A 22,405-nucleotide genomic window follows, 5' to 3' on the forward strand; every position below is an offset into this window, starting at 1 on the left:
ATAACCTATAATTTTTTTCTTCTAAGATCCCTTTCTTCCGATCGTGTTGCAAATTTGAATTAAAAATAATATGGTTGAACTAAAAATCGTTTTCTCGATTTAAAAAAAAAAATCTTTTTATTTTGTGAATAAAATTTTATTTTGTTTCGTTAATGATGTCAATTTTTAAAGTCTACTATATATCAGTAATGTGATTACTGTACACATTCTAAAAAAATTGTAGAATAGTTGCAAAAAAAAAAAAAAAAAATCCAATTTGCCCTTTATAATAATAGAGAAGACAAAAATCGACACAAGTTTCCACTTAACTGGTGCGTATTCCTGCGTTCGACTTTGCTCGAATTAGGAAGTGGTTCGCGTGGGAAAACGGATCCTATATACCACTTGTAGAGAGCATTCGAAGCTTGGTGGAGCAAGGACACAACGTGCGAAAGAAGGGATTAAAACCCCCACTATTTAATGTTTCATGGTACGGCATGGGAAAGCGCGCGAGCTACATCGGGGGCGTTCTTCACATCCAGTCTCAGTTCTATTCTAACATCTCCCAAGTATCACGCAGTTTATAAAATAGACCCTTTATAAAAGCTTCTTTTTTTCATTATTATGTTTTTTCATTGAATTTTTTGTTTCTCGAACTTAAAAAAAAAAAGAAAATTACCTGCGTTCAATTTTTATCTCAATTTAAAAAAAAAAACTCAACTTGAAAATTTTATGTGAAAAATTCTATTATTTGCCGCATTTGATTTGAAAGAAAATTAAATTCTAAAATTGAACTACAAATAAAAACTCAATAATTAAAAAAATAATAATGAAAATTGTTTTAAAAAAATGTTTTGAAATTCAATAATTAAAATAAAAATAGTAATTAAAATGGTTTAATTAAGTAAATAAAAGTATTTAATTAATAATAAATAAATAAGAGGAAAAATGTTTTATTTGATGATAATAAATAAAATTAATTGAATCAATAAATCGGATCAATTTGAATAATAATTGCGAAGAAGATTAAATTAAATAAGAAGAAATAAAATTTTAAAAATCTTCAAGAGGAGAATTGGTTTGAAAAAATCAAAAATGGGGAATTTTTTTTCATCAAATGGTCCATGAGAAGGACAAGAAATTACAATTAGGATCACGTTTCCTAATCATTTTTTTTTTATGAAAAAAGAAAGAAAAATTAACTCAGCACCTGAATTATAAATTGATTAATTAATTTCCTGGATCATCAGCTTATCAACTAAATTATCAATTGGATCATCGGATCAGAAACTGGATCATCAGTTTTTCAATTGGATCATCAGCTTATCAACTAGATCATCAAATAATTAACTTGATCATTAGTTGATTAATTGGATCATCAATTAATGATTGAATCATCAGAACATCATATATGGATAATCAGTAAATGACAGAATAATCATTTAATGATTAAATCATCAGTGAATGACTGAATCATTTGTAAATAAATGAATCATCAGTTCGTCAATTTGGTCATTAATTAATCATCTGAGTCAGCAGTTTATTAACTGGATCATCAACTATTGACTAAATCATTAAAATATCAGTGGATCATCATCAGGTAATCACAGTATCATCATTGAATCATTTTTCGATTTAAATAATCAGTCAATGACTAATTAAACAATCAATTATTGATTATTGAATTAATTATGATCAATCATGATCAATCATTGGATCATCAGATTATCATTGAATTAGCAGTTAATTTGAATCATCAATTGAATTATCAGTTAATGACTAAATCAGCATATTAATTGGAATCATCAGTTAATCATTTGGATCATCAGTAAATCACTCCGATCATCAATTAATCATTTGGATTATCAGTAAATCACTCGGATAATCAGTAATTCACGTGGATCAACGATTAATCACTTAGATCATCAATTAATCGATTCGTCAATAAAATCTGATCATCAATTAATCATCTGAATCATTAAATCAGCCGATAGATTAACAGATGACAAAATAAATTATCAAAAAAGAAATTGAAATTCACTACAACTAAATTATAGAAATTGATAAATTAAAAAAAAAATAATAATTTTTTTACTAAATTCTATTCACGAGAATTCAAATTACACTGACCTGTATGCTTATAAAGAGAAGTGATCTGAATTCTTTGAATAAAAAAGAAAAAAAATTGAGCTCGTAAAGAGATGTGAGAAAACGTTAATTTCAAGATGTTCAAGATGTAGGCGAGCTTCACATTAGAAAGAGGATACTCGCATGGAAATTAAATACATTTCTATAATATCAGGTTTCGCGTACGATCTTCACTGAAACATCATCTACAGGAAGTTTGTATAGTCGCTGAGAGAACACACTAATCTGGAATTCAACTTTCCAAGAGGAAAACGAGAGATAAATAATAATAACTACATACCTTGTAAATGTACAGTGAGATCAAGAGCCATGTGAAATTGGAAGTGACATTTTCAAAATATTCAACAATTCAAAAATAGTAAAAAATAATTTTTAAAAAATGTGATTTCAATATTTAAAAGTGAATTTATTAAAATTTCATCATTTTTCTTCAAGAAAAAAAGAAAAAACAACTTTTTTCTTCACTTTCAAAAACCAATTTTCAAAAAGTGATTTCTTGTTTTCCCCCCCCCCCCAAAAAAAATCAGAACACTAAATATATTTTCTAATTCGTAGATCAATTATAATATTTAATAATTTTTTTTCCAATAAATAAATGGAGCACAGCTAGAATTGCAGGTCGTGGTTCAAAAAAAAAAAAAAAAGAAAAATAGAACACCAAATTATCATTTGGTTTCGGTGATGAAAAAAAAATTGAAAAAAAGTTCTCTTCAATAGAAGAAAGTGAACAGAAATTTGGAAGAACTATATATCTCTCTCTGACAAGATAATAATAATTCGAGCGTGTCAGCATGAAAATAAAATGTTTAAAGGTGCCAAGACCTTTCTAGCCTTCATTTCTATTGTCTGCAAGTTACACACCGTGTGAACAGAAGCTGGAAATTTTTGAATCAAAGTGGTTTTTTTTTTAAACTAATAATGATAAAATTATTAATTTGACTATAATAATAATAATAATTTGGTGATGAAAAATATTTGAATAATATTGAAATATTAATCGTTGAGAGAAATATATACTAATATTATTGGAATTCCTATTTTGGCTTACAAAAATAAAAGGTAAATAGCGTTCTATTCTAATTGTTTCTAAATTCGAATTAATTAAAGTAACAATAAAATTTAAATTTTGTTTAATAATTATCGAAATTTAGGAGGGGAATTTTTTTTTTAACAATTATCATTGAAAATTGAATTTATTTGTTTATGTAGAATTTTTACTGATTTGATTTAATGAATGAAAAATATATTAGAAATTTATTTGTTAGTTTTTTTTTACTAACATTTATTGTTGGTAATATTTATTTTTGGTAATATTAATTGTTAGCAAATTTTTAATTTACTAATGTTTATTTCTACAAATTTTTAGTTTTAGTAATATTTTTTTTAACCAACATTTATTTTTATTAATGTTTCTTTTGACTAATTTTTATGTTTAGTAATATTCAGTTTTACTAACATTGATTTAGTAATATTTATTTTTAGTAATATTTATATTTACAAACATTTCTTTACTAATATTAATTTCTACTAATTTTTATTTTTAGTAATATTTATTTTTACTATCATTTAGTTTCACTAATATTTAGTGTTACTAATGTTTAGTTTTACTAATGTTTAGTTTTATTAATGTTTAGTTTTACTAATGTTTAGTTTTACTAATGTTTAGTTTTACTAATATTTAGTTTTACTAATATTTAGTTTTACTAATGTTTAGTTTTACTAATGTTTAGTTTTACTAATGTTTAGTTTTACTAATGTTTAGTTTTACTAATGTTTAGTTTTACTAATATTTATTTTTACTACTGTTTATTTTTATTTTTTACTAATATTTAGTTTCACTAATAGTTAGTTTCACTAATAGTTAGTTTCACTAATAGTTAGTTTCACTAATTCACCAATAGATAATGAAAATAAATAATATTTTATTATTGCTAAATGAAATAATATTAATTTTAATTTGTTTACTATTTTCATTTTCATTTTTTTTTTTTTTTTTTTTTTTCATAAATTCAAGTAACAAACTTATTCAATTTTGTCAATGAAAATTCACTATACATGGCGATTTTTATATTCCGGACCGCTCAAAATTTTTTTTTTCAATTCCACTTTTTTTTGGTTTAAAAATCAAAAAAAAAATGAAGTTAAAAAAAAAATTTTAGAGGGGCTTAAACATAAAAATCAACCTGTATATTTTACTAAAATAAAAATTACTTTTTCCCATTTTAAAAAAAAATAGTTATTTCTTATACTGATTGCTATAATTATTATTAATTACTAATTTGATAAATTAATAATAATATAGAATAGAACAAAATTTTGATATTGAGCTTTTTTTTCCACAGCTTTTTTGTGAAACTTTATATTTTTTGAGAACGCTTTCTTGGGATTCAATGATTAATAAAATTGCAGAAAGAAAGGGAATTAAAGAAAAACCTGTTGACTTGTGACAATGCTATATTAGATTTGATGCTCCAGGAAATGACAAAGAAATGACGTGAACAAGTGAATTTGATATAAAAGAAAAGAAATTGTACACAAGATTTCTTATTAAACTTTTTTCTTTTCATTTAAATGAAAAGGAATTTACCACTGAAACTAATTTATTTCGCAGGTAATTAAAATAATTATAATTCTACAAACTTTAATTTATTTATTTTTTAATTAATTTTTTAAATTTGAATACATTTTTTTTATAGAAAATAAAAATTTCGATATTATAATAATTATAATAATAATTATACATATTAATAATAATATTAATAATATATTATTATTATTATTTTATTATTATATTAATAATAATATAATATAATAATTGGAAAAAAATTATACTTTGTTGAAGAGAAATTCCTGTAATTTTTATCCGCTTAAAATAAGATGAAAATAGTATATCAGCTAAAAAGTATAATACTCTCATTTCAAATAATTGTAGAAAATTTCAGAAGAGAAAACTTCGTTAACGAAATCTATATAAAAAATAATAAAATGCGTTTTTTTTTTATTTTTTATTTGATAAAAATGAAAAAAAAACAACACTTTTGCAGATAGGGGAAAATATTAAATTCTTCAGTCATCACAGATTGCAGTGCAAAAAAAAAATTAAAAATCGAAAGTGTCTATCTTTGAGAAAACTCACTTTTTAATTAAATTTAATTTCAACTTTTTTGTTGCTTTCGTTATAGGTACATTATTTTTGAGCAAATATTTGAAAAATTTGAGAAAAAGTCAACAAATTTCATATACAGCATAATTTTTTTATTCATTAGTACAATAGATAAAAAAAAATGTTTCAAAAATAAACTGCCTTTGATGACGTTAAATTCCAAAAAAATCATAACATTCTTCATTTTTATCAAATAAAAAAATAAGAATTTTCTTATTTTTCATATAGATTTCAAAAAAAAATGTTTCGGGCAAAAAAAAATTTTGAATGAAAATTTCCCATGGAATGACCCATATATATAAACGAGCTTACAAAAAGAAAGAAATGAGCCTTTCGTACGAAGATACTATATTAAGGAAACTATATATTATAAAAGTACAACATAAATAGTATTCAAAATATATAAACAAAAAGTTTTAGTAGATTTTAGTAGGTAGCGTTGTTATTAATTTAAAAATTTTTTTACGTAATGACGTCGTAAATCCACTCAATGAGGAATCAAAAAAATCTAAGTTCGGTAAATCTATGTATAATATAAGAAATACATCAAAAAATGAAGATAATTTAATATTATTTGTTATTTAATATTTATTGTATTATTTAATTGAAATAAAAGTTATTATCAATAAATTAAACGCAAATTAAAGGATAATAATACGATGCTATAAATTACCTACAATTAAAAGTAAATCAATATAAATTTATATCGTTACCACCATCGTAGTAAAAAGTTATAAATATGTATTAACTATACAATTATTATTATTATTAAAACCTAATAATTTATTACTATTAATAGATAATATTTATTTATTATTAAAAAAAACTAATAATTATTATTATTATATTAATTATAGCTATATAATTATTAATGTTATTTATCAATATATAACATTTTAAAACAAAATAAATCTTACATGGCAAAATTAATTCAGTACTCTCTTAATTTGAATCAGTGAAATAGCTAGAAGTCGGTTACTGAATCATTTAGTGAAATTTTCACTGAAAATCAGTCATATATCACTGATTTCCAGTGAAAATTTTACTAAATGAATCAGTCAATCTGTTTTACCCATTACGGATAATACAGTTTGACTGATTCATTTAGTAAAATTTTCACTGGAAATCAGTGATATATGACTGATTTTAAGTGAAAATTTCACAAAATGATTCAGTAACCGACTTCTAGCTATTTCACTGATTCAAATTAAGGCCAGGTCCAAGTGAGGCAGCGCCATCTACATTGATACTAAAATTTTGGAAAATTTTCAACAGCCTTTTCTTGAAAACAAGAAGGTAAAATGCTTTTTCCTTTATGGATAATTGATTATTGGCAAGATATACACCAGCTAAAACTTTTTTTGAGTTAAAATAATAAAAAAAATTTCATGTCAATAAATTAAATATGAGCACTTTTTTCACAAAAACTGTAACAGTACTTTCTCAGAAATTACAATCAAAAATGCAATTTCCATTTGGAAAATTAATAAACGCTAAAAAATACACGACCTAAGATTTACCAATCACGAAAATAACAAAAAAAAATTTTATTAAATATTTAACATATTGATACTGCTTTACTGATTGTGACAGCCCTTTGGTAGATTATGTATTTCAGGTGGTTAGCAACAGCGCCAATCTCCTCCTTTCGGCAAAACTGCGAAACGTCTGGTGACATATATAACCTGCCAAACGGCTGTCATAATGAGTAAAATATGTTATGTTAAAATACTTTTTTTTTGTTATTTTCGTGATTGGTAAATCTTAGGTCGTGTATTTTTTAGCGTTTATTAATTTTCCAAATGGAAATTGCATTTTTGATTGTAATTTCTGAGAAAGTACTGTTACAGTTTTTGTGAAAAAAGTGCTCATATTTAATTTATTGACATGAAATTTTTTTTATTATTTTAACTCAAAAAAAGTTTTAGCTGGTGTATATCTTGCCAATAATCAATTATCCATAAAGGAAAAATCATTTTACCTTCTTGTTTTCAAGAAAAGGCTGTTGAAAATTTTCTATAAAATTTTAGTTTCAATGTAGATGGCGCTGCCTCACTTGGACCTGGCCTTAAGAGAGTAGATTTTACAGAACTATCACGGAGTAGCGGATTCAGCTCTTTACGAAACTGAGTGTTAATAAAATGTCACGAAATATTCAGAATAAACTCCAGAAATATTCAGGTATAAACAACGAAATTTCTGTAGTTTATCCGAAAATATCCATCACATTTTACAAAACTCAATTTCGTAGAGAGCTGTATCCGCTACTCCGTCACAGTTTTGTAAAATATACTGAATTAATTTTTTCCGTGTATAATATAATTGAAAAATATAACATGTTTTTTTTTAAATCTAAACAAAAATAAAAACTAAGTAGCGTTGTTATTATAAAAAATTTTCACGTATATTTTATTTACGTAAATTTTTACATTAACAAAAAAAAAATTAATATAATTATTATTTAATAAAAAATTACTTGAAAAATTTAATTAATCAATTGATAAATTGTTTATAATAAATGAAAAATAAAAAAAAAATTCTCATAATTTTTTTTATGCAAACGTGAAAGAATTAGAAATAAATATGCATTTGCATTAAACTCTCTTTTTCTTCTTTAAGAGTAGTGATTTATTTAAAATCATACGCTTTTTAATTCACGTTATATATTATTATAAATCCATTATACAACCTTTGCGTGCAATTCGCTATTATAATATGAATTACTGTAATGTATTATATTCGTGTATTATAAATTCTCGGTCATTTCTGTAGTCTATATAGTTTCAAATGTTTTACTTTACTATATACAACTTTTTTTTTTTTTTTTTTTAGATTATATCAAATTACTCCTCAAATATATTCAGATATAATCACATTAAAATAATGGTACAAGATATATATTATATTTAGTGTAACAAGATGAGAGTAAAATTATAATTTTTTAACAGGATTTTAATATTATAATAATTGAATATGTTACTATTTATGTATATATAAAAAATTTATACAATTTTATTTGTACAAAAGAGTGATTAACAACAACATATAATAATAATAATAATTTTCTCTATGAGTGGAAAATTCTCTTCTAAAATCATCTACAATTTTTTTACTTTAAATGAGAGTATTACTTCTCAATCAAAAATTAGTCTACCTCCATATTTTATTTTTTTTAGTCTACCTCTATATTTTCTTTTTTTTAGTCTAAAAGCGATTTATGCCACTGAGAAAACGATATTTTTAGTTCAACCATATCATGTTTAATTCAAATTTCTTGGTAAGAAGAGGTTTATTGAAAACAATTAAAATGGTTACAATGTTACAAATATTGTTCAATTTTCAAACAGTTGATTCTATAAACTAATGTCATTTTTGAACTTGAATAATTTAATTCCCCGGGAGATAATTCATTTGTATACACAATGAAAAAAAAATTTATTTGATTAAGGTATTTCTCCGGCAAATCGATTTTCGATAGAATTTTTTTAAACTCTGGGAAAATGTTTCTTTTTATGTACTTTATAAGTGGTAAAAAAACCCAGTACTCCTTACCATGCTAAAAACTAAGAAATCTGGGTTCAAAATTGCACCATCAGTTAACATAGGATTCCTAATCTCACGAAGTAGAATAAGGATACCCTACTGTCCGGGAAAGCTGAAACTGTTTTCCCCGTCCCACACAGCTCAGTATATTGCTGTAAGCTTACCTCAAGCTTACATGTAATTTTTGTAAGCTAACCCTGTAAGCTTCAGGTAAGGTCGAGGTAATATAAAAATGTCCGCCATACAGTAAGCTTACACAGTAAGGCCATAGTAAACTTACATGGCAAAGTCACTGTAAGGTTACAGTAAGCTTACACGGCAAGTTTTCAAAGGTATCAATAAATAATTTTTTAAAAATATTTATGCGCAGTAGCTTTCTATTGCACTTACGAATGCGCAGTAAATTTTTTTAAGCAAACCCTTAGGGGTTTTTTATATAAATGACAAAATAAATATAATTGTGCAAAACAATTTATTGTTTACTGTAAGTTGATAAATTAATACTTTGTTATTTGTTAGCAATTAATATAAGCTTACCGTGTAAGCTTACCATGACTTTACCATGTAAGTTTACCATGGCATTACTGTGTAAGCTTACTATATGGCGGACATTTTTATATTACCTCGACCTTACCTGAAGCTTACAGGGTTAGCTTACAAAAATTACATGTAAGCTTGAGGTAAGCTTACAGCAATATATTGTGTTGTGTGGGCAAATAAAAATTCTAATAAATTAATTTCAGGCATTATTCATGTTTCTTAATAACTATTTTTTTTTTTTTAATAGAAAAATTTTTTTTTTGCACAAATGAAATTTTATTTGTCGTATAAATAAAATTTTTATTTGAAGCAAATAAATATTTATTTGGCTCTTAGAAAAATATATGCGGCATTCCACGGGAAATTTTCATTCAAATTTTTTTTTTTTGCCCGAAACATTTTTTTTCGAAATCTATATGAAAAATAAGAAGGAAATAAGTATTTTATTATTTTTGATGAAACTAAAGGAAGTTATGATTTTTTGAAATTTAACGTCAACGAAGGAAGTGTGTTTTTAAAACATTTTTTTAATCTATTGTACTAATGAATAAAAAATTATGCTGTATATGAAAATTGTTCACTTTTTCTTAAATTTTTCAAAAATGTGCTCAAAAATAACGTTCATATAACGAAAGCAAGAAAAAAGTTGAAATTAAAGTTAAAAATTTAGTTTTCTCAATGAGAGACACTTTCGATTTTTAATTTTTTTTTTGCACCGCAATCTCTGATGACTGAAGAATTTTTCCCCTATCTGCAAAAGTGGTACTTTTAGTTTTTAAATTATTATTTACAACTTTTAAGATAGACGCAAAGATTTATAGTATGTATTTTTGAAAATTACCAAAAAAAAAAGAATATTAATGGGAAAAGGTTATATTTGTAGAATAACTGCTTGAAATTCTGTGAGCCGTACTAAGAAAATTAAAAATAGTAATTTAAAAACTATATGAGTAGAATATCGAGATTCCTTGTACCAAACAAAATCATTTCTCCAAAATTTAAACCTAAAATCATTTTTTATTTCAGAGTAAGTTTTAAACCACAAAAAAAACGTCCTTTGCCCACATACCCTTAAAGGAAGAAACTTACGTAATTTGTGAAAAATAGCGATTTTGTCCCCATTTACCCCAACTGACCCTACATATTTTCTTATTTTTTATATAAATTTCGAAGAAAAATGTTTCGAGCCAAAAAAAAAAAATTTTGAATGAAAATTTCCCGTGGAATGCCCTATACTTATTTTTTCTACAGAATACATAAGAACAGTATATAACCGCGGAAAATGTTTTTAAAACAAATTGTGCGCCAATTTATTCGCCTCTCCCCTTTTTTTTCTTTAGCCATTGAGAGAAGAAAAAAATTCTCTATTATCAAGATAATTTATGAGACATATATATCCGCTAGTTTAAACGTGTATTGAATTTTCTCTATACCTATTTACAATTTTTTTTTTTTGTTTTTTGCAAATAATGATTTGTTTTTCTTTTAATACATAATTTGTGCCACTTATTGTTGTCGCAGATGCTTGACAGTATATATATATATATATATATGAAAAACAATGACGGAAGGAAAGAAGTCGCATAGGAATTTGAAGATACCGTATAGAATAATCGATGATCTTTCTTGCAAGTCATCAGTCTCAGGTGTTGCTGACGAAGAAATTCAAACTCGTTATAAATGAAAACGGTAAGTTGATCTGAATTCACGCGAAAGTTTTATATCAATCATATCCTGATAAAATCACTTTTTTTTATCTTTATACGAGGATTTAGAAAACGAGACTTTTGTTTAGTTTATATCTTAGTCATGTTACTTACATTTTTCTTCTTTGATACATCCTGGTCCCATATATCAATTACCATTTCTCGTTTATTTTTTATTTTATTATAATAATATAAGCTTTAAATTATAAATTACTAAATAATATTATTATTTTTATTATTATTGCAAATGATAAAACAGACCTACCTTTAATATTTTGTGTAAATTAATATTTAATAGATTTTATTTTAATTTACCTTTAATGCATTTAATATATTGCATTTTCAAATTAATGCTATTTAACGCCAGGTCCAAGTGAGGCAGCGCCATCTACATTGAAACTAAAATTTTGGAAAATTTTCAACAGCCTTTTCTTGAAAACAAGAAGGTAAAATGCTTTTTCCTTTATGGATAATTGATTATTGGCAGGATATACACCAGCTAAAACTTTTTTTCAGTTAAAATAATAAAAAAAATTTCATGTCAATAAATTAAATATGAGCACTTTTTTCACAAAAACTGTAACAGTACTTTCTCAGAAATTACAATCAAAAATGCAATTTCCATTTGGAAAATTAATAAACGCTAAAAAATACACGACCTAAAATTTACCAATCACGAAAATAACAAAAAAAAATTTTATTAAATATTTAACATATTGATACTGCTTTACTGATTGTGACTGCCCTTTGGTAGATTATGTATTTCAGGTGGTTAGCAACAGCGCCAATCTCCTCCTTTCGGCAAATCTGCGAAACGTCTGGTGACATATATAACCTCTGCCAAACGGCTGTCATAATGAGTAAAATATGTTATGTTAAAATACTTTTTTTTGTTATTTTCGTGATTGGTAAATCTTATGTCGTGTATTTTTTAGCGTTTATTAATTTTCCAAATGGAAATTGCATTTTTGATTGTAATTTCTGAGAAAGTACTGTTACAGTTTTTGTGAAAAAAGTGCTCATATTTAATTTATTGACATGAAATTTTTTTTATTATTTTAACTCAAAAAAAGTTTTAGCTGGTGTATATCTTGCCAATAATCAATTATCCATAAAGGAAAAAGCATTTTACCATCTTGTTTTTAAGAAAAGGCTGTTGAAAATTTTCCAAAATTTTAGTTTCAATGTAGATGGCGCTGCCTCACTTGGACCTGGCCTTAATAGCCGCCTTAATAACCGCGACCAACATGAATTTAACGTCCAATTGTATATTTTTATTTAAATATTTATTTCCTATTTCAAATGATAAAAGAAAGGACTAGATTTTTAGCAAAATTTTATTGTTTATATATTTAAATAATATAAAATAACTAATATTTTGTGTAAATTAATGTTTAATATAGGGGAATAGTGTCAGGGTTGGACACAGTTTTGGTTTTTTGTTTATAAATATTTTGTTTAGATAAATTCAGTCAATTGTGGTATATGGGTGGAAAGATCTACAAAAGAGGAACACTTTTGCTGTGGACCGTACATTGATTGGTCTAAAATTAAAAAAGTTATAAACATTAAAAAAAAAACAATCTAGTCAGGGTTGGACTTTTCAGTCAGGGTTGGACACTTTTTGAAAATCGAAACGCATTATTGGTAAAAACGTAAAATAACATTTGTAATGTTTTTTATTCTTATTTTTTCATGTTTATCTTTACTTATTGTTTACAAATTGTAAAGCTTCATGGGTTTAAAAAAGGAATGAACTCAAATTACAAAAAATAACGCTTTATTGTTCCAAATAACTCAATGAAATGATGAACAAAATTTATACAATTCAAGTATTATTTTTCTAATATCTTTGGCACAATTTTGCACTGAAATATCAATAAAATAAAATTTATTTATAAATTGTGTCAAATTCATAATTAATATGGGTGTCCAACCCTAACTAGAAGCATCATTTTCGAATTGTGCTAACCATAACCAGACATGTGTCGCTATTCGATTTTTCACTTTTTTTCTTCTTAAATTATGTACCCCACAATACATTCAATAAGCTTACCTTGCCGAATTCTTGCTTTTTTTACACATTTTTTAGGTTTATTCACAAGTCAAACAAAACTTTTTATGTCTCTTCGATTGCACCGAAGTCACAGGAGACGCTACTTTTGATTCTCCAAAAATGTAATGCCACAAAAAGTTAGGTTACACAACTAGAAGATTCGTCACGTACGCACACAGGTGGCGCTGGTGTTCTTATTTAAAAAAAAGCCAAGTGTCCAACCCTGACAAGTGTCTAACCCTGACATTATTCCCCTACTTTATTTTAACTTACTTTAAATATATAACAGAAACAAAAACATTCTAATTTGGAATATATACTTGCGGCGCCTATTTTAGAATATTTTATATTTAAATTCAGTATGTAATATTCTAATTTTAAGAATATTACATACTGAATTTAAATATAAAATATTCTAAAATAGGCGCCGCAAGTATATATTCTAAATTCTAGAATATTTTTTTCGGTTCACTTAATATATAGAATTTTGAAATTGATAATAAATAATATAAATCAAAGAAAAAAAATTTTTTGAACTCTCTGAGGATTCGAACGCATGATGCATAATTTGAATAGTATCTCACATTTCAATCCGCCTTAATAACTATGACCAATGTTGACAAAACATATATAATTTTATTTGAATATTTTGCGTATGCATATAAAAACTATTTTCTTAGATTAAAATAATTTTTATGTTACTATTATTGTTTATAGTCTTTATATAATAATTAAATATTTTTTAAACAAGAATATATTAAAAAATTATTTTTCAATAAAAAAAATTTGTAAATATTCATAATTTTCAAATTTTTTTTTCATTGAAACATAATTTTTTTTATTTATGTAAAAATTAAATGCCTGAGAATTTTTCAACGTCTCGATCGATGAATTTGTATTCTAATTAAATTTCTGACGCAAAATATAATCAAAGAGCTAATAAGATACAATTATAATTAACGGATCTAATCGAATCATATATATAGTTAAAAAACCGTGGCTCGGCGGTGAGAGAAATTTTTGATAAGAAAAAAGTAATTATTGATTGTATAGTGTAGATAATTAATTATGTAAACAAAGCAAGTCATTATTTTTTTTATATATATAAATGTATGTATGTGTGTGTATATAGGAGTTATTAGCATCTTTCCACTGCCAAGGCCGCGCTTATTATTGTCCAGGTTCATTGTCACCTTTCTCTTCTCTTGGAACAAACTCTCGTGCATATGAAATTAACTTTATTCTTTATCGTTTCCTTTTCCATCTGAATGCCGTAGATCGACTTACTTTAAAAATTATGTGTGCAATTACTAAAGTTTATGCTTGGATGGTTTTACTTCTCACTCCTCAATTAGTATTTACCACAGAATTATTATACAATTGGCTGTATCGAATATATAACGAGAGACATTTGCCGGTAAATTTGTTAAATCTTTTATTTTTCTATAAAAAAAGAAAATTAAACTTGTTTACAAAGTATTTGCCAATATTCGTGAATTTGTTTTTTTCTTTCTAAGGATTATTAAATTTTATTTTCAATTTTGTATATATATATGGAACAATTAAAAAAAAAGAAGTTACAAATTATTGTAAATAAATTATTGTAATAATAAAAAACAAATATTAATAATAATATTATTAAATATATACAATAAATGCAAAATAAACTAATAAAACATTTGCTTCTTCAAGTTAAGATTTGTTTCTAACCTCAAAAAAAATTTATGGTTTTATTAAAAAATTAAAATATTATAATGAATTTATATAAATCTTAATTTCTGTTGATTTTTAAAATCACTGATTTAGAATTTGGAGACAAATTTTCAAAATTCAAAATCATGAACTTAATAATTTTCTTTTGTCACTTACATTGAGAAAATTTGACTTCAAAAATTCATATTTAACGACCCTTCAAACTTTCTAGTAACAAAATTTAGTCGAATTAAGTAAATTTTAAATAATTTTGTGCTTCATATTGGATACGCCATTAAAAATTTTTCGTAATCTAACTTGACATTCATAATCAGCGACTACAAAAATCCCCATATACTAAATTTAATAAAAATTAATTTTTTTTTTTTTAATAATTCGTTTGACATATTGAATCCGCCATTTTCAATTTTGAAAATATAATTTAAGATTTGTAATCAGTGACCCTAAAAATCTCTAGATACCAAGTTTCATATAAATTGAACCATTTTTTTTTTAAATTCGTCCGCCATATTGAATTTTGAAAATCTGATGTCAGATTTCTAATCAGTGACGTTATTAATCACATGGGTAAAAACTTCCACATAAATCAAATAACAAGTAATTAAAAAATCGCCGACCATAAAAAAATCCGCCATGTTTTTTGAGGTTAGAAAAAAATTATGATGTGAGAAAGCAAATTTCACTTTAGATTTGTATTCTGTACATCAAAATACATAGAAAAAAAATACTTTGGTATATCGCGCAAAATTTTCTTTTTTTTGTAGATGTTTTTTTTTATAAATTAATAATTTTATTTTATATTGTCAATAAATAAAATAAAATAAGTAAATTTATTTTTAATTCGAAGGTTATGTTAAGTTCTCCTTTTTTACAATATTCAAGGACGGCTTAAGATTTAAAAGCAAATGTGATTGACCCTTAATTTATATATATTTATATATATATATATATATATATATATATATACGTATATGCGCGTTCATTAATTCAATTGCGTGTTTCATATTTAATGAGGTTTATTCCACGAACCAAAAGATAAATTAGATTTATCTGATAAATATTAGCGCATCAGATAATTATGTAAAATATATGTTAACTTTTTACATTTTTACTATTTGTATCTAATTATAAACAATTTAAAAAAATGACCCGCCATATTGAATCCACCATTTTGAATTTTGAAAAATTGACATTGGATTTTTAGTTAATGATAGTTTTTCTATATCAAAATCGATATAATAAAAAAATAAAAATCGATTTTTTTTGAACAAATAAGTCACTTTTAACTGTGTATAAGCCTATTTTAATATTGAAATATATTTTTTATTCATTCAGTAAATAAACTAATTTTTTAAAAAGTATTGATATTTATTATACAATTTTCTGTATAATTTTGAAAAGTACAGAGTGATAAAAACTCGTTAATTGGGTGGTTTTTAATGTCACTGTTATCAAATTTGACAGCAGATTTTCAAAATTTAAAATGGCGGATCCAATATGGCGGAAGAATTTTTTAAAATTCATCGTATTCGCTGAAAACTCATAATATAGAGGGTTTGGAGGTCGCTGATTACGAATTCGATGTCAAATTTTTATAATTCAAAATGACGGACGTAATATAGCTGTCAAATAAATTAAAAAGCGTTTAGATTTATTTGGAACTTGTTTCTTTGAGGTTTTCGGGGTCACTGATTACGAATCCGGTGTTAGTTTTTCAAAATTCAAAATGGCGGATCCAATGTGGCGGTTGAAAATTTTAAAATCGTTTGAATTTACTTAAAACTTTTTTTTCGGATGTTTTCGGGGTCGCTAATTACGAATCCGATGTTAAGTTTTCAAAATTCAAAATAGCGGATCCAATATGGTGGTTGAAAATGTTTAAATTGTTTGGATTTACTTGAAACTTATTTCTTAGGGGTATTCAGGGTCGCTGATTACGAATTGAATGTTAGTTTTTCAAAATTCCAAATTTCGGATCCAAAATGGTAAAAGAATTTTTCAAACTTTATCAGATTAGCTTGAAACTCTTTTTTGGTGGTTTTGGCAATAGCTGATTAAAAATTCGATGTTTGTTATTCAAAATGGTCGATCTAATATGTCGGGCTTTTCTTTAACATTATAATATTTGATTGAAACTTGTTCCTTTGTAGTAATTAGACTCGCTGATTACAAAATCTAACACTAAAATTTTTATCACTTTTTTTTCCGAAAATTTTCGAATAAAAATTTTCCAGTAAATTAAAATTTTTTTTAAAGTTACCATATCAATTTTCTAAAAAAAAAAAAAAAACTTCCGCTATATTGAATTCGACATTTGAATTTTTTTTTCTTCAAATTATGTAAAATTAATAGCTCGCCTCATTATCACAATGCCTAAAGCATAAACATTAAAGACAAATGATTGTTTAGACAAGAGCTTAAATGACTTGCTAACAAAGCGTGACAGTGAAATCACCGTGAATGGAATGATATAGCGCGGCAGTGAAATAAAACCCTTTAAGCGTGTGGCGAACTATACATATATACTGATCACGCCATTCTTGCTAAGCAATTGTATGCAAATTTTCCAAATAGTTGAATAGGTTAAATTTTTGTTTTATAGCAACAGGTGATTCGCCCATTATATTTCATAATAATATATCGACTTGTTCATGACCTTTTCGGTGACCCGCGTGCGTTTTTTTTTTATCATAATATGAATGTATATTCCCGATATAGACAGCAATTTTATATATATATATATATATATATATATATATATATATATATATATTAAGCAGGTCAACGGCGCAACACTCAATTCCCCTCCAACAAACGGGAACATCACCTGGCACGCGATCACCGTTAGTGTTCAAAACAAGAAACCGCCTACACACAGGGCATTTTATCTCATGCGTCTTAAGGTCGTCCTATAGTGACGCATTTTAAAGAGTAGTTTCAGAAAACTGGTTTTGCCCATTTTCTTTCTTTTTTTTTATTTAAAAGGGAAAATTAATTATACATGATGATATATTGTTGAGGTAAATATAATAATAACAATAATAATAATACATTAATAATATAAGTAATGATGTTTAGTTTTAGGATGCAATAATTGCCTCTGTTTTAAAAGTAGCCTGCGCGAGTATATAAAAACTCTGCATGCGCACGCGGACTTTATTTTATTGGCTGTGGTTTCAAGGTCATGAGACGACTATTGGCTACCGTTGCATGATTTTGAAAAATAGTCAATAAAATAAATGCAGGAGCCCTTGTGGGCGTGTTGAGGTTTAGAAAGGTAGTGACTAGTGGGATTTATTTACATAAACTCTCCAAATCTGAATTAATAAAAAAGTTTACTAATTTAAATTTAAACTTTTTGCTTCTCAATTAGTAAAATTTTATTAATTATTAGTAACTTTTACTAACAATTAGTAAAATTTAACTAATTCTAAAGCAAAAAGTGAGTCACTAATTTAAATTAGTAAACATTTTTACTAATTCAGATTTAGAGAGTAGTAAACCGGAAGATATTTATTAATTATTAATTTAGAAACTGAACAAAAAATTTGTCAATAATAGGTCAAAATGACCGAGTGTGCTACTGAAAGGTTAAAAATTATATATATATATATAAAATATAAATGCAAATTTCTTCATACTAAAAGTAATATTTAATATAATTTTTTAAAAAGTTTTGACCACGAAATTCAAATATATGTAAATGTCTATAGTACGAGACTTTTTGTTTGAAAATTTAATATATTACCGCACTGAAAAAAAATTTATTTGATTTAAATAATCGGTTACTTGACTATTATCAAATAATAATGTTTATTTGTATCAAATAATTATTATTTGAGTCAATTAAATGCTATTTGTTTTAAATGCAGAAAGTATTGATTTAAATACAGTTTATTTAATTCAAATAAAAATTATTTGTTTCAAGTAAATATTTATTTGATAATAGGTTAAGTAACCGATTATTTGAATCAAATAAATTTTTTTTTCAGTGCGTTTTAATTTACGGAAAGGAAGAGTCACCTTATTTTGGCACAAATTTAAAAAAAAAGACTTATTCAAAAGGTCGATTTTCATAAAGTCGAATAATCATTTTGTCGAATAGTTAAAAGTTCGAATTTTACAGAAAAAAATCGAATTTTTATAGAAATTCGAACTTTTAAAACATCGAATTATTAAAAATTTGAATAAACAAAAGATCGAATTTCTAAATATTCGAATTACCAAAATTAGAAATTCGAATTATCAGAGAATCGAATTTTCAGAAGTTCAAATTATCAATAGATTTAATCGAATTTTCAAATTTCTGAAAAGATTGAATTTGTAAAAGTTTGAATTTTTAATTAATCGAATTTCCAAATGTTCCAATAATCAAAAGATCGAAACTTTTTTTTTTTTGGAAATTCGATCAAATAAAAAATCAAACTTTTCATAAGTAATTAGAATTTCTGAATAATTACAATTTTTAAACATTCGATCTTTTTGTAATTCGAACTTTCAAAAATTTAATTGTTTGATTATTCGTACTTCTATTAATTCAATCTTTTGATTATTTGAAATATAAATAATTCAATCTTTTACTAATTCGATCTTTTGGTTATCCGAACATTTAATAATAAGAATTTCTAAATATTCGCACTTTTGAAAAGTCATTTTTTTTATTATTCGAACTTTTGAAAATTCAAGTTTTTAATAATTCGAATTGTGAACAATTCGATCTTTCGGTTATTTAAATAATAAATTTAAAAACTATAAATAAAAAATTCGTCATTATACCGCTGCTATAACGTTACAATAATTTGCAGGTCAAAATGACCGAGTGTGTTAATAGAAGGTTAAAAATTACATATAAAATATAAATGTAAATTTTTACATACTAAAAATACTGTTTAATATTTTGTTTCTAATTGTTTAGAAAATTTTAACCACAAATTTCAAATAAATGTCAAACATAAGTCAAATGTTATTATGATTTAGAGAGCACAAAGGAGGTTATGGCATCCGAGTTCTTAATTTTCCAAAGAGAAAAAATATTTTTAATAAATAAATTATTATTAGTATTATTATTATTATTTATTTAATAATGAATGATTTAAAAAAAAATTTAATTTGTAGTTTTACAAAACTATGTTTAAATTTTTTTTATAATCTTTTAAAATTTCTAAAAAAAATTATTACTATATTTAAAATATGTTTCCAATTCTTTGCCATATAATGAAGTAAAGTACTATACTAGTTTCAATTTTTTCTTGATTCTAAATCACATCACATCACATCTGTTTGATGAAAAAAGGAAAAAAATTGCAAAAAATTAAAAAAAAAACAATATATATATAATAAATTGAAAAAGACAGAAAAAAAGGAGGATATCTTTAGAATTGAAGATACCATAATTCAAAAATTCATATTTCTTAGATCTCTTTTTATGTTACCTTTGTTCTCGCTTTTTTTTTTGTAACAGTTTCCGAGAGACGTAATATATTTTATTATATTTTTGTCATCAAAAGTAGATCTCTTGTTTCTGGAGTAGAACAAAAGAATGATTATTATTCTTACTATTAGGTATTTTAATAATAGAGCTAATCCCACGTTGATTGCCCGCGCAAAGTCATAGTTTCAACGATTGTTGTCGAAACCGAATTTTTTTTTTCGTGCTCATTCGCGTGTTCTCACTGCGGTTTGATGATCCTCCATTATTAGAACGCAACTCCGCTCTTGAACGTAACAAAGCTTTTAACACGAAGTGCAATTAGTGTATAGTGTATAACATCTTCATCAACATTTTCTCAAGAGTGTTCGGAAGTTGCACACAAATAATGAATATAGAGGGAATTTCACGTGAAGTGATCAAAGGTGAAAAATAACGTTTCTTTTCAAAAACACGTTTATGTTTTAGATTATTTTTTTGTCACTTAAGTAATGAAATAAAAATAATCTTTATCAATTTCAATTTCGATGGCTTTTTTAATGTCCTTTAGATTGGTAAAATGTATTTTTGAAAAAAATATGTTTTTGAACAAAAGGAATGATAATCAAAAATGATTAATCTTGATTGGAAAAAAAACTGCTTCTAGGATGTTTGTGGGTATCACTACGTGTTTTCAAATTAGTAATTTTCAAATAAACATTTTTTAAAGATTTACAGTGAATGGTTATTAGTAATTATTTTTGTTTATGATTACCTGATGTTCCATAGAACTAAAAAAATCTGTAGGTCACTAAAAAAGTTAATTTGTTTTAAAAAAACAAAGAATTAAAAAAAGTGCACATGCGTCCATTACTACGCAAAGGCTTACATTACTACGCGTGTATTACTACGAATGTTTTTAATACTACGCGTCCATTACTACGCAAATGCTTACATTACTACGAATGTTTCTAATACTACGCCTCCATTACTACGCAAAGGCTCACATTACTACGCGTGTATTACTACGAATGTTTCTAATACTACGCGTGTATTACTACGAATGTTTCTAGTACTACGCGTGTATTACTACGAATGTTTCTAATACTACGCGTGTATTACTACGAATGTTTCTAGTACTACGCGTGTATTACTACGAATGTTTCTAATACTACGCATGTTTCTAATACTACGCGTCCATTACTACGCGTGTATTACTACGAATGTTTCTAGTACTACGCGTCCATTACTACGCAAATCCTTACATTACTACGCGTGTATTACTACGAATGTTTCTAATATTACGCGTGTATTACTGCGAATATGTCTAATACTACGCGTGCATTATTACGAATGTTTTTAATACTAAGCACCATCACTAACAATCAAATTGTCTAGATTTTTAACAAAATTATGAGAAATGTCAATATTAGACAAAATAAGAATTAGGTTAAAAAAATAAATAGTTTAAAAAAATAAAAAAAAAAACAGATATATTACAATTAAAAAATTATATACAGAAAAATAGGTTAATTAAATGGTCAATGACTGAAAAACTATTTTTCCTTTTTTTTTTTTTTTTTTTGTTGCAAAAATTTATTATTTGTAAAATTAAAGACTCTCAATGTAATTTATTTATTTTTCAGTTGACAAGATTTTGTAGAAAAATTATTCATTTGTTTCGAGTGTTTTTGCTCAATACAAATAACCTAATAGAAGAAAAAAAGAAAAGTATTATTAAGTAAAAGTGGTGCAGAATATATATAATTTACTGAACTTCCTTTGAAAAGTTTATCGGTAAACTTCTCTTTTTTTTTCCTATATAGAAATGACTTGAATTGATTTTCTGATTATAACAGGTTTTATTGTGTGTGTTTTATAGTAAGAGTTGTCTATATAACTCTAGGCACTTATCCATTGAGCGCATTATTCAATAAGATTTGTTGAGGTATGCCCATATCATTTGCGATAACAAGGGATGAATTATTTATCAAAGTGTATATATATATATATATTATTCACTTTTTATAAGGCTTCTTCAGAAACTATATTTATATTCACACACTATATCTATTTATTTATATCAGTCGCAAAATTATTTATTTTATTTTTATTATTGCTATATATATAGTATTTACTGTTTTTATTTA

At 25.0% G+C, this 22,405-nt stretch overlaps 1 protein-coding gene and 1 long non-coding RNA gene across 4 annotated transcripts in view; one reads left to right on the forward strand and one right to left on the reverse strand.

Annotated features, from left to right (window-relative positions):
• LOC127283693 (uncharacterized) overlaps positions 1-22,405 on the reverse strand; it is a 53,584-nt gene that overhangs the window by 1,999 nt on the left and 29,180 nt on the right. Inside the window, exon 3 of one of the 2 annotated variants that reach the window (XR_007843386.1) lies at positions 14,279-14,578. The exons of the other annotated variant lie outside the window; for it this stretch is intronic. This is a non-coding gene — a long non-coding RNA (uncharacterized LOC127283693). Of the gene's footprint in view, positions 1-14,278; positions 14,579-22,405 lie in introns of those variants that run through there. 2 annotated transcript variants of the gene reach the window in all.
• The window catches only part of LOC127283639 (probable serine/threonine-protein kinase DDB_G0275165), a 60,439-nt gene continuing 40,156 nt past the window's right edge, over positions 2,123-22,405 (forward strand). The window contains exons 1-3 of one of the 2 annotated variants that reach the window (XM_051308638.1): positions 2,123-3,186; positions 4,470-4,738; positions 10,895-11,062. The gene's annotated coding sequence lies outside the window, so the exon portion shown is untranslated. The remainder of the gene's footprint in view (positions 3,187-4,469; positions 4,739-10,894; positions 11,063-22,405) is intronic. The other variant, XM_051308640.1, reaches the window with a different exon arrangement.

The sequence above is a fragment of the Leptopilina boulardi genome, unplaced genomic scaffold (assembly GCF_019393585.1).
Source record: "Leptopilina boulardi isolate dan_hultmark-lab unplaced genomic scaffold, ZJU_Lbou_2.1 LbouV2_310, whole genome shotgun sequence".
Taxonomy (NCBI): Eukaryota; Metazoa; Arthropoda; class Insecta; order Hymenoptera; family Figitidae; genus Leptopilina; species Leptopilina boulardi.